This window comes from Coturnix japonica, chromosome 4 (genome assembly GCF_001577835.2).
Source record: "Coturnix japonica isolate 7356 chromosome 4, Coturnix japonica 2.1, whole genome shotgun sequence".
In the NCBI taxonomy this organism is placed as follows: Eukaryota; Metazoa; Chordata; class Aves; order Galliformes; family Phasianidae; genus Coturnix; species Coturnix japonica.
The window spans coordinates 74,004,104-74,015,631 of record NC_029519.1 but is presented as its reverse complement, the minus strand read 5'-3'; the positions used below and the strand labels follow the sequence as shown (position 1 = coordinate 74,015,631).

Here is an 11,528-nt window from a genome sequence, read left to right as displayed (position 1 = left end):
TGGAAAAAAAATAAATAAATAAAATATCTGAAGTTTTGGATAGAAAACCTTTTCATCTTCACCTTCCAATGTAAGTTTTATTTCTCCCCATTTCAAAGCACAGCAGTGACAAGTTTTATGTTTTCAAAGCCAGAAAAGATCAACCAAGAAAGCCTATTTTAGTGAGTGATAAAAACATAATCCAGCATTCTCAGAGGCAGGAGTTATTTTGCATCAAGTATTTAATGGACAAGATTTATTCTTATCACCAAGTTAAGATACAATGATAGCACTAGAACAGCTTCAGAGCAGAGAGAGCAGGGGAATACAAAGTATACTATAGCCTTATGCTTCCCTTCTGGCATCATTATAGGCATGAACTGGAGTTTCTTGAGGTCGAAGTTTCTGTCAAGATCTGATGAGGATTTACAGCCTGAAGTCATATTAGAGAAACAATCAACAACATAAGGAAGAAGGAAATTATGTCTCTTGCATGTGTTATCTGCTACCTTTATTTACCCAATGGAAGAAAATTAAGGAATATATAGATAAGGAAGATGATATAGGCTGGCTTGTTTAGTAATAAGGGGTCAATATATTAGCTTAAGGGCTAATACATTAGTTTAACAAAAGGAATTGAGTGCTAGCTCTAGAACTTTCCACTTCAACTCTGTTTGGTGTGTGAACAGCTTCATTTGCCTCAATGATTCTGCTTCACAAGAAGCACTGGAGTCATAATAGACTACTTTTATCTTTGCATTTCACTAGGTGCAAGGACTTTTTTCTTGGATTTTTGCATATATGTTTTGGAAATTACTCTGTGTCCTAACAAGCAATAGAAGTTTGCCAAATTGGGGAAAAACAGCTAGAGGTCAGCCAAAAGTCTCTGTGATGAGGCTGAGGATGGAAAAATGGGGATAAAGTAAGTGATCATACGACCACCCTAGATGCAACTGCGCATGCACAGAGGGATATTAGCATATATTAATGAGTTAATAGAAAAATAATGAATATATATACACAAAGGTACTGCATATGTATGTCTTAACTGTTTAAATGTAGAACCTGAACTCTGAGAGGGTGCACTTGTTTGTCAAGTTGCCCAGTATGTATTGTGAGGAATAAATGATTGCTGTTTTTTTAATATCACATTGGAATTAGAGAGTTTTATTCCTGGATTTTGACAAAGAATATAATTTCTTTTTCAGCAAATATCTATATCTATAGGAGTATGTTCTACTTATTCTACTTTGTTGTACTACAAATGAGAAGTTGTTGAACCAATTACTTTTAATAAAAGTGAAATTAAACTGTTTGAATCTGTGTATCCATAGAGAAACTGAGAAAGCACTTCATATAAATAAAGCAAACATGCTCTTAAAGAGCATGAAAAACATCTTCCAGGGCAGCTGAGAAGTGCACACTGACTATCTATCTCGCCAACCTGCAGACCTTTGCAGGAGGGTTAGAACAAAATTTACAAGACTACAGCAAGCCTAGAAGCCAAAATACCAGTCTACAAACATCTCTTCAACAAGAAGGTTACCAATAGTGTTACAGCTTAGACAAAGGATCATAAAATAGGTTGAGAGCGTAAAGATCCAGGAGAAGAAAAAAAGCCACCCAGTTCCCTCTCAAAAAAAAAAAAAAAAAAAAAAAAAAAAAAAAAAAAGGAAAAAACCCACCAACTTACTGTCTTTGTTACAAAAGATTCTGTCATTCTGTAGAAGAGGAAAGCAAACTGTAAATTCTCTCATTTCTCGTTAACATAAATAAAACAAACGTACTTCAATAGTTTTCTAAATACATTGTTTCCTAGTTCTCATTAGGTGGTCGTCATATATGTATTTTCTGACAAAATTCTTCTTAAGGTGAACATTGAAACACTTTGTTAAGGGCTGCTAATTCTTTACAATTCAATAAATAAATAGAGAATATATCTAAGACAACAGACACCAGCTCGACACAGTTTTCATTCAAAACTGTAGCAGGCCAGTCATGACATTCCTGGATTATCCTGATTTGGAAAGGATCCGCAGAAGTCATTAAGACCAGGTTCTGGCTCACAGATGACCTCCTAGAAATTAAACCACTTATCTGAGAGCACTGTCCAAACACTTCTTGAACTCTGGTGTCATGACCATTTCTCCTGAGGAGCAGGGAAATTACACAACAATTAGTTGCATATTTGTTTTAAAACTGCACTGTATCTGTACTTATAAATATATATATATATATATATATATATGTACAAATTCAGTAACAAATGTGAAAAGACCCATCCAGACACCTATTATAAAATATTGCACAGCTTCTAATTCTGGTGATTTAGAAAATTCTGGTATGTGGAACACAATCTGGTTTACAACCTATACTCCAACCATGGTATCATGTAAATCAGAAACATAAACAAAACAGAACAGCAGCACATCTGAACAGTCAGTAAACAGTAAGTTCAAATATGTCTGTTATTTGGAATTATTGGTTCTGTTGCCTGTAAGTTGCTCATAGTATTCTCACTCCAAGTTTTCCATCAAACCCTCCATTCCAAATGCTTTCTCTTTGAGATATGTCTGCTGACTATCTAAAAAATTGACAGTTTTGTGAGAACATGTCACATCTGACAACATTTGATGGAGAAATTGAAAGTGATTCTAGATGAACTCTATTTCTGCTTCTATTGTGATTGGAACTGTTTGAAAATTTTCTGATGTTAAGTATTTTACTATGAGTTGTTAAAGCTGAAGTCAGAAGTGGGTTCTACAGGACTAAAGTCTGTCTCTTCCAGGCAATCTGAACATGAAACATTTTGAGCTCAGATTATTCTGTAAGTTCCAGCTCAACTAGAACTGGGAAACATCCAGCAGGCACAAAGGCTAATCCAGAGATCCAGAAAGAACCAGACAAAACTAAGCACCCTTGGACACAGGCAGTCAGAAATATGGTGTTTCTTGGGAAAAAGAAAAAAGCAACCTACTGGGATGTTAGCATAGGATAATACTAATGAATAGAATTAAAATTTTGAATAGGATGTCCAGTTATTGTTCAATTGGCAACAGAAGTCTCTTGCAAGGATCTCTGAATTATGTAAGACCTTCTGAACTGCTGTTCTTCTGAATTCCTCTAGTTCAGCTGGCATATGATCGTCCATGACCACTCCAACACATAGTGGATCCATTCCTACAAATCACTGTAACCACATGCAGAAGACAACATCCTACATGACCTTTTTTACATCTGCAGCAGGAGACCATTTTGGTCACTATGTTAACTATGCATCTTAACTATGTATAATTTGATGCATTTTGCAGCAGAAACTTCTAGTTGAGTCTGTGGGTGGAAGAACCAGATTGTTTTCCTAGTATGTTCATCAAAATGTGCAAGCACAGAAATTGGTCTAGGCACAGAAGTTGTTGCCTGGAAGGAATCTTCATGGCATTCTGACATTCCAAGCTAGAAAACTCTTGTACCTATTAATCAGATCTTTTGTTGAGAAGTTGAAGTAAGGTGATTGACTGAATAAGTTAAGTTGATCCATCTTCTCAAACCACTCAATTTTCTCAACTGTGCTCATGAGGAGCCCCAGAGTTCTTGAATCATCTAAGGAGTTTAAGATAGAAGCGCACTGGTCATTCACACAGGCACAGACTTGACACTCAACTGTTTCTCTATTACAACCAAAATACAAAGTTAATTTAAAAAGAGCATACAAAGCTTCACAGTTCAGCCACAGAAAGAAATTCCATTTTCTCACAATTTCTATTCTATTCTTAAGAAAGAACTGCACTGTTTCTAAGCCCTAGATGAGCCTAACAGATCAAAAGGATTTGTAACCTATTTTGGTTATTATCAAAATCTGTACTTTGATTTGACTCTTCAATTCTGTTAAAAATAAATAAATAAATAAATAAATCAATAAATAAATGAAATCCAAGTATCATATTTCTAATAGAAGATTCGGGCTTGTTGTCTATCAAAAATGGTCTAAAATGGGAGTAGGGCTAGATACCTACCCATCACCTCCCAAAAATTCTCTGCACTTTGCTCTGGATCAGATATAATCTCTCGTACTAGAGATTAGTCCTTTCATAATACCCCTTTTTATGCTTCTAACAGCAAAAACAACCTAGGAGACACAAATTTAAGAAAACTAATATTAAACACATGGCTATAATTGGGCTTACCAATCCACACAGAGTCTAAAATCCCCTTTTTTCAAAATCTATATACATCTGCTATGTCGTAAGGTAGGTTGAAAATGGATCAGCAGTTAAACCACTTCACAAACAAGTCTAGAGCAGAGTATGCCTTAGTTACTTTACACTAAACATAAGTTTGACTGCCTCATGTTTTGATGAATGCCAAGAAATTCCTTTTGGAAGGCCAATACTCCTCAGGCTTTGACTTTCTGCTGTAATTTTTGCCTACCATTATAGGAAGCTGAAAAGTAACTTCACACCCTTTGCAAAAATGCAGTTGTGATACAAAAAAAAAAGTAAGCTCTCAATAGATGCCCTGCATGCCTCCTGTTTTTTAATACTGATAACACGTGGGATAATTTATCCTCATGTTTGAAAACTTCATTGTTTAAATTGGATTTATAAGAATGATGAGCAGAACTGACAGAAAGCTGAGACATGAGTTTGGGATGCTCTCACATATTACTCATCCAGATAGTCCTTTGTCCTGACCAGCCATGATCAATGGTTTGGGACAGACTTAGCCTTTCTGTCAGCCCTTCAAAACCCATTCCTCTGCTTTTACTGCTCACCTCTCCCTACTAGATTGGGAACCAGATCTCCGATTTAAGATGTGGTTAAGATTTGTTCAACTTCATCAGCTGCCCAAAGAGCTTCTGACTTGCATTTTCTGCCTCCCAGGAGACTTTTTTAGTAGAGATTATTCTGGGCACCTTTCACATAGATGAAATTACACTACCAAGAATCCCAACCACAAGCCAGTGACTAAGGCAAAATGGAAAAAAAAAAAAAAAAAGGGGGGGGGGGTGGGGGGTGGGCTTCTACTTCTGCTTGGGCCACTGAAGGAAAATTAAAGCAAACACTAGTGTTAAGGTATACTGTATTTTATTGCCACAGTTTTGGCTTGTCTCTTTTGGTCAAAGTGCACACACAAAGCCAGAGTTTAGGATGTTTCTCTGCCTTTACCAATTTTTACAGTCTGGCTCAAGTTTATCCCATAGTAAGAAGCTTTGCCAACCCACAATATTAGGATTAAATGCATCTGCCTGGCATTGTCCAAATGCCAAGGACTTCCATGTTTCTAGAGGAACTCCCTCCAGTTCAGCCATTTGCAAGCTTTTACAGCTTTACAGAATCACAAAGGTTGGAAAATACCTCCATGATCATCTAGTCTGACCATCCACCTCCCACCACCGCTTCCCCACTAAGGCATGTATTTTAGTACCACATTTAAATATTTCTTGAAACATAATACCCATCAACACATAAATCTCTTGAAGAGGTGGGGCATCATAGGATCAACATTTCATAGAGCATCTGATTTCACCTATGGCCTCATGAAGGCGGGATACATCTGCATCACTGCAGAGGAAATGTGAACATGGGTTGGCTTTTAGATAGCAGCTTAGATAGCAAGGCAGCCCTACCTCAAACCACCCAGTAAATTCAATCCTTGGTGTTTCAGATGGTATTAACTGCTTGAGAAGAAATAGAGAAAAGTGTGTATTTCTCAGTACCAGGACTTTAAAGCTAGAGCTGCAGGACACAGTACGGGAAGATCAGTCCTGCTGCTTATGATCAAAGAATGTTTAATCTTTTCTCCAGATGACTGCATGCTCTCCCCTCTCCCTCCCTCCCTTTCACTAACTTCATTCCCAAACCCAAAAGAGAATCTAAAATAGAAATATTTATGCATTTACACTGAGCATGCTCATGTGACTGTCTTTCTCAAACATTAAGATAACATTTAAAAATCCTGCCTTTTAGGAACATTCACAGCAAGAAAAGGGAAGCAAAACAACAAAAAGCAAATAGCAATAATAAACTTAGAAGGAATCCCATATTGCATTAGTTGATTATTTGCCCAGCAATCTATAAGAGTTAGGACATTCAGAATCACAGATTATCATACCCAAATCATAGTTGTTAAACACTAGTTTAAGTAGATCTCCATTACTCCTACTTTACTTGCATCCATGAGCACGTTCCCATATAAAATAAGGTGGGCTAAGATGACATTCACTGCCTTTTCAACTTGCATTTCCCATAGTATTCTTCAGTCTTCCTTGAGCAATAAATCACTAGCCTCATTAAAATGCAGGCCAATTTATTATTAGTTCTAACAGACATTTTATTCATGTGTAAATGACAGGATAATAGAACAGTTGTTTGACAGCTTGCTGGGAAAATTGTAGCTTTCATCATCTTAGATGATACATTTTTCCTAAAATAAAATGAACACCCATGGAAGAAATTAGCATTAGGGTTTTAGACAGAGAAAAGAATATGACAGCTATTCTACTTAGCTGAATCAGTTTATGTGATCTCACAAGAGTCAAAAATACTCTGGTTCAGAACAAGCCAAATTCAGACATCACTTGCCAAGCTAAATATTATAAGAGGGCAAAATACTTAGAGACTTTAAAAGAAAAAGTAGTAAACTCATTCAAATCCTTAAAGCTTATCACCTTACTGAAAACAAGCAGTTCTTTTTACCTTTTTGTTGTCCTTATGTTTTGGAAATTTCACACTAGTGTGGTTTATTTTTCTGACAGATTGATTACAAAAGCCTATCAAGAATGCTAAGTGATGCCTATTTGTTTCAGCATCCTGTGTCTTGGATTTAAGGAGAAGTGTTTCCCTTAAAAAAAAAAAAAAGTAACACAGGTGGTTTCAAATATTTTTTTTAAATGCAGAAGACAAGGAAATGCCAAAACTTCCCAGAGGATTCAAAAACTAAATGGTAATTGACATGGGAATTTCAAGCTTCTCTTTGTAGCTATTGGAAGTTCTCTTTTCACACATCATTCTTGGCATGGGGAGTAGAAAACATAAGCATTTTAACAGCTGCCAAATGCAAGCTTAATGCTGAAGTGATTTGTTCACAGTAAAGAAAAAATGATTAAGATGACCTTCGGTAAGCCATTACATTCCAAAACAGCTGTTCAACTTGCAATTAACTTATATATACACCGTGAAAAACTCAAGTGCTCTATAACAACATCAATTCAATCTACTCAATTTCTCAATTTACAAGGTAAAGGATACAAAACAGCTTCCAAAACCCAGTTCAGGAGCCTTAAGACACCTAAGATGTATCCTGTTGTATGGTTGTAATTATACAAATGTATAGTTGCAAGTACAAAGTCAATGGATAGCCAGAGGGTATATAAGGAAAAGACTCACCAGTGCTGAGGCTCACAGTCAAGATGGATGCTTGCCAACATTGAGGCTTGCCACAGAAACTCCACACAGGAGAAATCTCTAGAAAGAGATGCTACCTTAGCAGTAGTTGGCCCTTAAATAGAATTTAGGAGAGGTGTTATTACTAATTTGTAATAATAATATTTCTTCAAACATTTCAGATCCCCCCAAACCTATGCCTAGTCTTCTCCCGTTTTGATTATATCATTCTCTTGGTGATTATATTTTTATAATATACTCTGCTCTGGACTCATAAGTACTCCACTCCAGAAATGAGTGGAATAGACTCAGTACACCTACAGACAGATAATCAAAGCCTTCAGAAACTGAAGTCACTTCTGCTTTCATTTCAAAACACAAATAGAAGTTACTTGTTGCTACTGTTAGTTTAGTAACAAGGTCATATCAAGAGAGTGGTGGTTCATGGCTTAACGACTGGATGCATATCAGTGATGTGTGGTGTCCCTCAGGGGTCAACACTAGGACAGATGGTCTTCATCAGTGACATCAACAGTGGGATCAAATGCACCATCAGCAAGTTTGCTGATGACACCAAGCTGTGTGGTGCAGTTAACACATCCAAAGGACGGAATGCCACTCAGACAGACCTAGACAAGCTCAAGCAGGGGACCCATATGAACCTTGTGAGGTTCAAAAAATCCAAATGCAAAGCCTCACACCCAGGTCTTGGCAACCCTCACTATCACTACAGGCTGGGGGATGTAAGGATGGAGCACACACCTTTGCCAAAAAGGACTTCAGGGTACTCATGGTTGGTAAGCAGTACATGAACCAGCAGTGTGCCCTCTAAGGGGAGTTGAACTGGATGACCTTTAAGGGTCCCTTCCAAGTAAAATGATTCTGTGAAATGTTTAGATCTGCAGTTGGCATCTGGAAAGGACTCAGATTCTATCAGAAGGCAGAGGTTAGCTGAAGCAATGCCACTGTGACTCTCTGCAACTGTTGTTACGTTTCAAAGCTTCATTTCATTTGAGACTTGTAAAGAAGCTGAAATTTTGTGTTCTCACAAAATTAATTCCCAGAAATCTGACTCTAAAATAATGCAGAAATTTTACGGTGAGTGACACCAAGTATGTCTTCAGTGCTTTTCTACATCAAAGAAAAAAAAAATATAGACATAAGGGGGAAAGCACAAGAAACAGACATAAAGAGAAGTACAGTGCTGAGTGAGATAATTTTGCAAAGAGTGAGCTTTCCACCTCATGTGTTCCCCACTCCCCCAAACACTGGAATTACCTCTCCGATCTGGGAATGCTCTGCCACATATAGTCTTGCCTTTTCTCCTATTGGATTTACAAACCAAGAACATTACCTGTATCACACAGCAGATATTTCTTAAACCTATTAATTATTTCTGACTTGCAGATGGTCTATTATAGAGGCCAATTTCAATATTTCCTGATGTTTGAAATTCAGACCTATGGTAGATGATTCTTGGCAAGATAAGGGATTCTCAAATACAGAATATATTTTCTTGTTTACTCCAAACATTTAAAAAGCCAAACATGATTATCTTTCAAATTCGGTGTTTAGACAGAAATTGCAGATTTGAAGACATCTCAATGGTTCTTAAATTTCATTCCAAGGTGTGAAAGTAACTTTTTTTCTTGCATTAAAATTCTCAACAAAAGTAAAGCCAGCCCTAGAAATAACAGTTTTGTGCAACAGATTTAACTGCAAATAACAAATCTATGCACAATAAACTACCCAGTGATACAGGAGCTGAACTTTTCCTCCTCCTGGAATAGTCTTCACTTCAGAAAAGACAACTTTGAGGTAGAGTGGAAGCTGTCTGCACTGCAAGTCAGGTAGAAACATGATATCTTCCCCACAGTAACTTTTCAAAACTCTGTTGGATGCCATTCAGAAAAATAGGGAAACAGCCTCCATCTTTGGAGGCTGAACCCAAAGAGGGAAAGCAGTAGCTGAAGGATGTGACTGTCCTTAGTTATAGTCTTTATCACACAGCTTATTACATTTAACAGGGATTCGACTCAGATAAGACATACACCTTCTCCACTCTTGAAGGTCAGTAGCCACTGTCCCGTCACACTCTGTGATAAACCATTTTAACAGGATTGGATGCTTGAGTGGCCAAAGGGAGAAGTGCTCAAAAAATCACTACACATTTTTGTTCATCAGGTCAAGTGACAAAGAATCTCCAATATTATTAAAAGCAAATCACTTCTCAAAAAGTCTTTTAAAATCGACAAGATGTGCCTCCAAAACTACCTAGTCATGTCAACTTCTAAAAAATTTTGCTCAACTAGAATTTATTTTCTTAAGACAGAAGTTGGGCAAGAATTTAAGAGAGACATGTACAGACAACTCTGAAATAAAGGTTGCAAGATCTTCAATTTAGTAGTAAACAGAAGCATTAGATGAGCCCAGATTTCTCACTAATTTCAGTTATTTGGGGCTCAAAAATGGTGTGTCTTCATCAGAAGCTATCAGTGAGAACAGTATTCAGAGGCTAGAGAAGAAAATAGTTTGTATGTTTGCTATGGCTATTTCCAGGAAGAGAGGACAGGGATATTTAAAGAGAAACAGGAGTGCAAACACTTCACCTGTCATGGTTGGATGTCTGCTAATGAGGATAAGAATGGTGCCTTTGCATATGGAAACATAATAGAAGACAACTGGATGAATAGAAATTCTTCTGAACTACTTCTTCAGGACTGAATGAGCCAGACTGCAGGAGATCCATGAAGCACATGGCATCCACTCTGAAGAATCTTCCGTAGTCTCCTGCTACACTGCAGGTCTGTGGAATCACAGTAAGTGGGTGAACCTCAACAATGATTTCAGAGCTTCCTTGTCATGTCCTACTACAGAGAGGCCAACCCACTGCATAGAGAAAACCCTGCTTCAAAGGCAACCCTTCATGTAGAAGTAACTTGGCTGAACTAAATGTTTAGAACCAGGTTTTGTTGATAGAGGAAGATATTCATACTTTCTAAATCACTACAGGATTTATATCACCTCAGAAAAAGCATGTCTCTGATCTTCTGGAGAAGTTTCATCTTCAGCTCTGGAAGACTGACAGTGATATGCATGGCACAGACACAGCAGCTTGACTCATATCCTAGGCTGGGAGATTCCTTTTGGGTGCAGTAGATTCAGAAATCCTCGCTACAAGTCTAGGATCACAAAAGACATTACTAGTCAGAAGTTTCCAAGCACACAAGGCTAATTCTGGATAGAAATGCTGAAGAAAATTGAGAAGGGAGAAGCAGGGTGACTGATAAGAGTATCAAACCCTGTTATAGATTAGCAACTGGTAAAAAGCCAGAGAAAATGTAATAACAGTTTTGTTCATGGGAAAATGTTGCCAGCAAGCATAGCTGTGAACAGATGTTCAGATCAATATTGGTCTAGTTCAGTTCTGTGAAATAAACAGAAGAGAGACATGAGGCAGGGAAAAAAGAAAATGCTATACTGATGACACAGGTCACAGTAGGGTTATGGTGAAAGCCAAAATAAACAAGAGTAGTGGAAAAATTAAAATGGGAATGAAAAAAAAACCAACACATACCAATAATTTCTGATCAACATTTCACATTTCAGTGAAAAGATTTGTAGGCTATCACAGCAGCTCACTAAGAAGTGCCTGTTCAGTGCATACCTGTCAGAAAATAGGCTCATTAGGAAGGAAAAAAAGAGCTGAAAATGCAATGCTTTTACGTAAAACCATGATACTAAACACTATTTGAAAATTATGTTCAGATTCTTATTTCACATCCAAGAAAATTAATAATTTGAGTTTTACAAATGGGTTTACACAGTTTTCTGACAGGTCCAGAGTTCCTGTTTTAATGCTATACTTCACAAGAAGCCTATTTTCACAATATATTTTTAGATAAAAGCATTCATTAACTTTCTACACTCCTTTCCTTCTCTCCTATTTCCATGTTAGGAAATTCTAGACTCAGCAGGAATACAACAAATAATGAAACTAATCTCAACAGCTGTAAGGTTAAACAAGAAAAAACAATGTCTGTCTGAGTTGCTCAAATAATTCTGTTTATTCATAAAAGAGAAAGATAAGTTTCTTTTGCTATCTCTACATCCATTTTCATTGGATTTAGGCACAGAAATCTGCAAATTAGTGTTTACAGAAGGATG

At 37.1% G+C, this 11,528-nt stretch overlaps 1 long non-coding RNA gene across 1 annotated transcript; it reads right to left on the bottom strand.

Moving 5' to 3' along the window:
• Nucleotides 1-8,794: 8,794 nt before the first annotated feature.
• LOC107313884 lies at nt 8,795-11,031 on the bottom strand. Its single transcript, XR_004307178.1, has 3 exons — nt 10,939-11,031; nt 10,386-10,543; nt 8,795-10,167 (listed from the first exon to the last, which is right to left on the bottom strand). It is a non-coding gene; the product is annotated as an uncharacterized LOC107313884 (long non-coding RNA).
• Between the last annotated feature and the right edge of the window lie 497 nt (nt 11,032-11,528).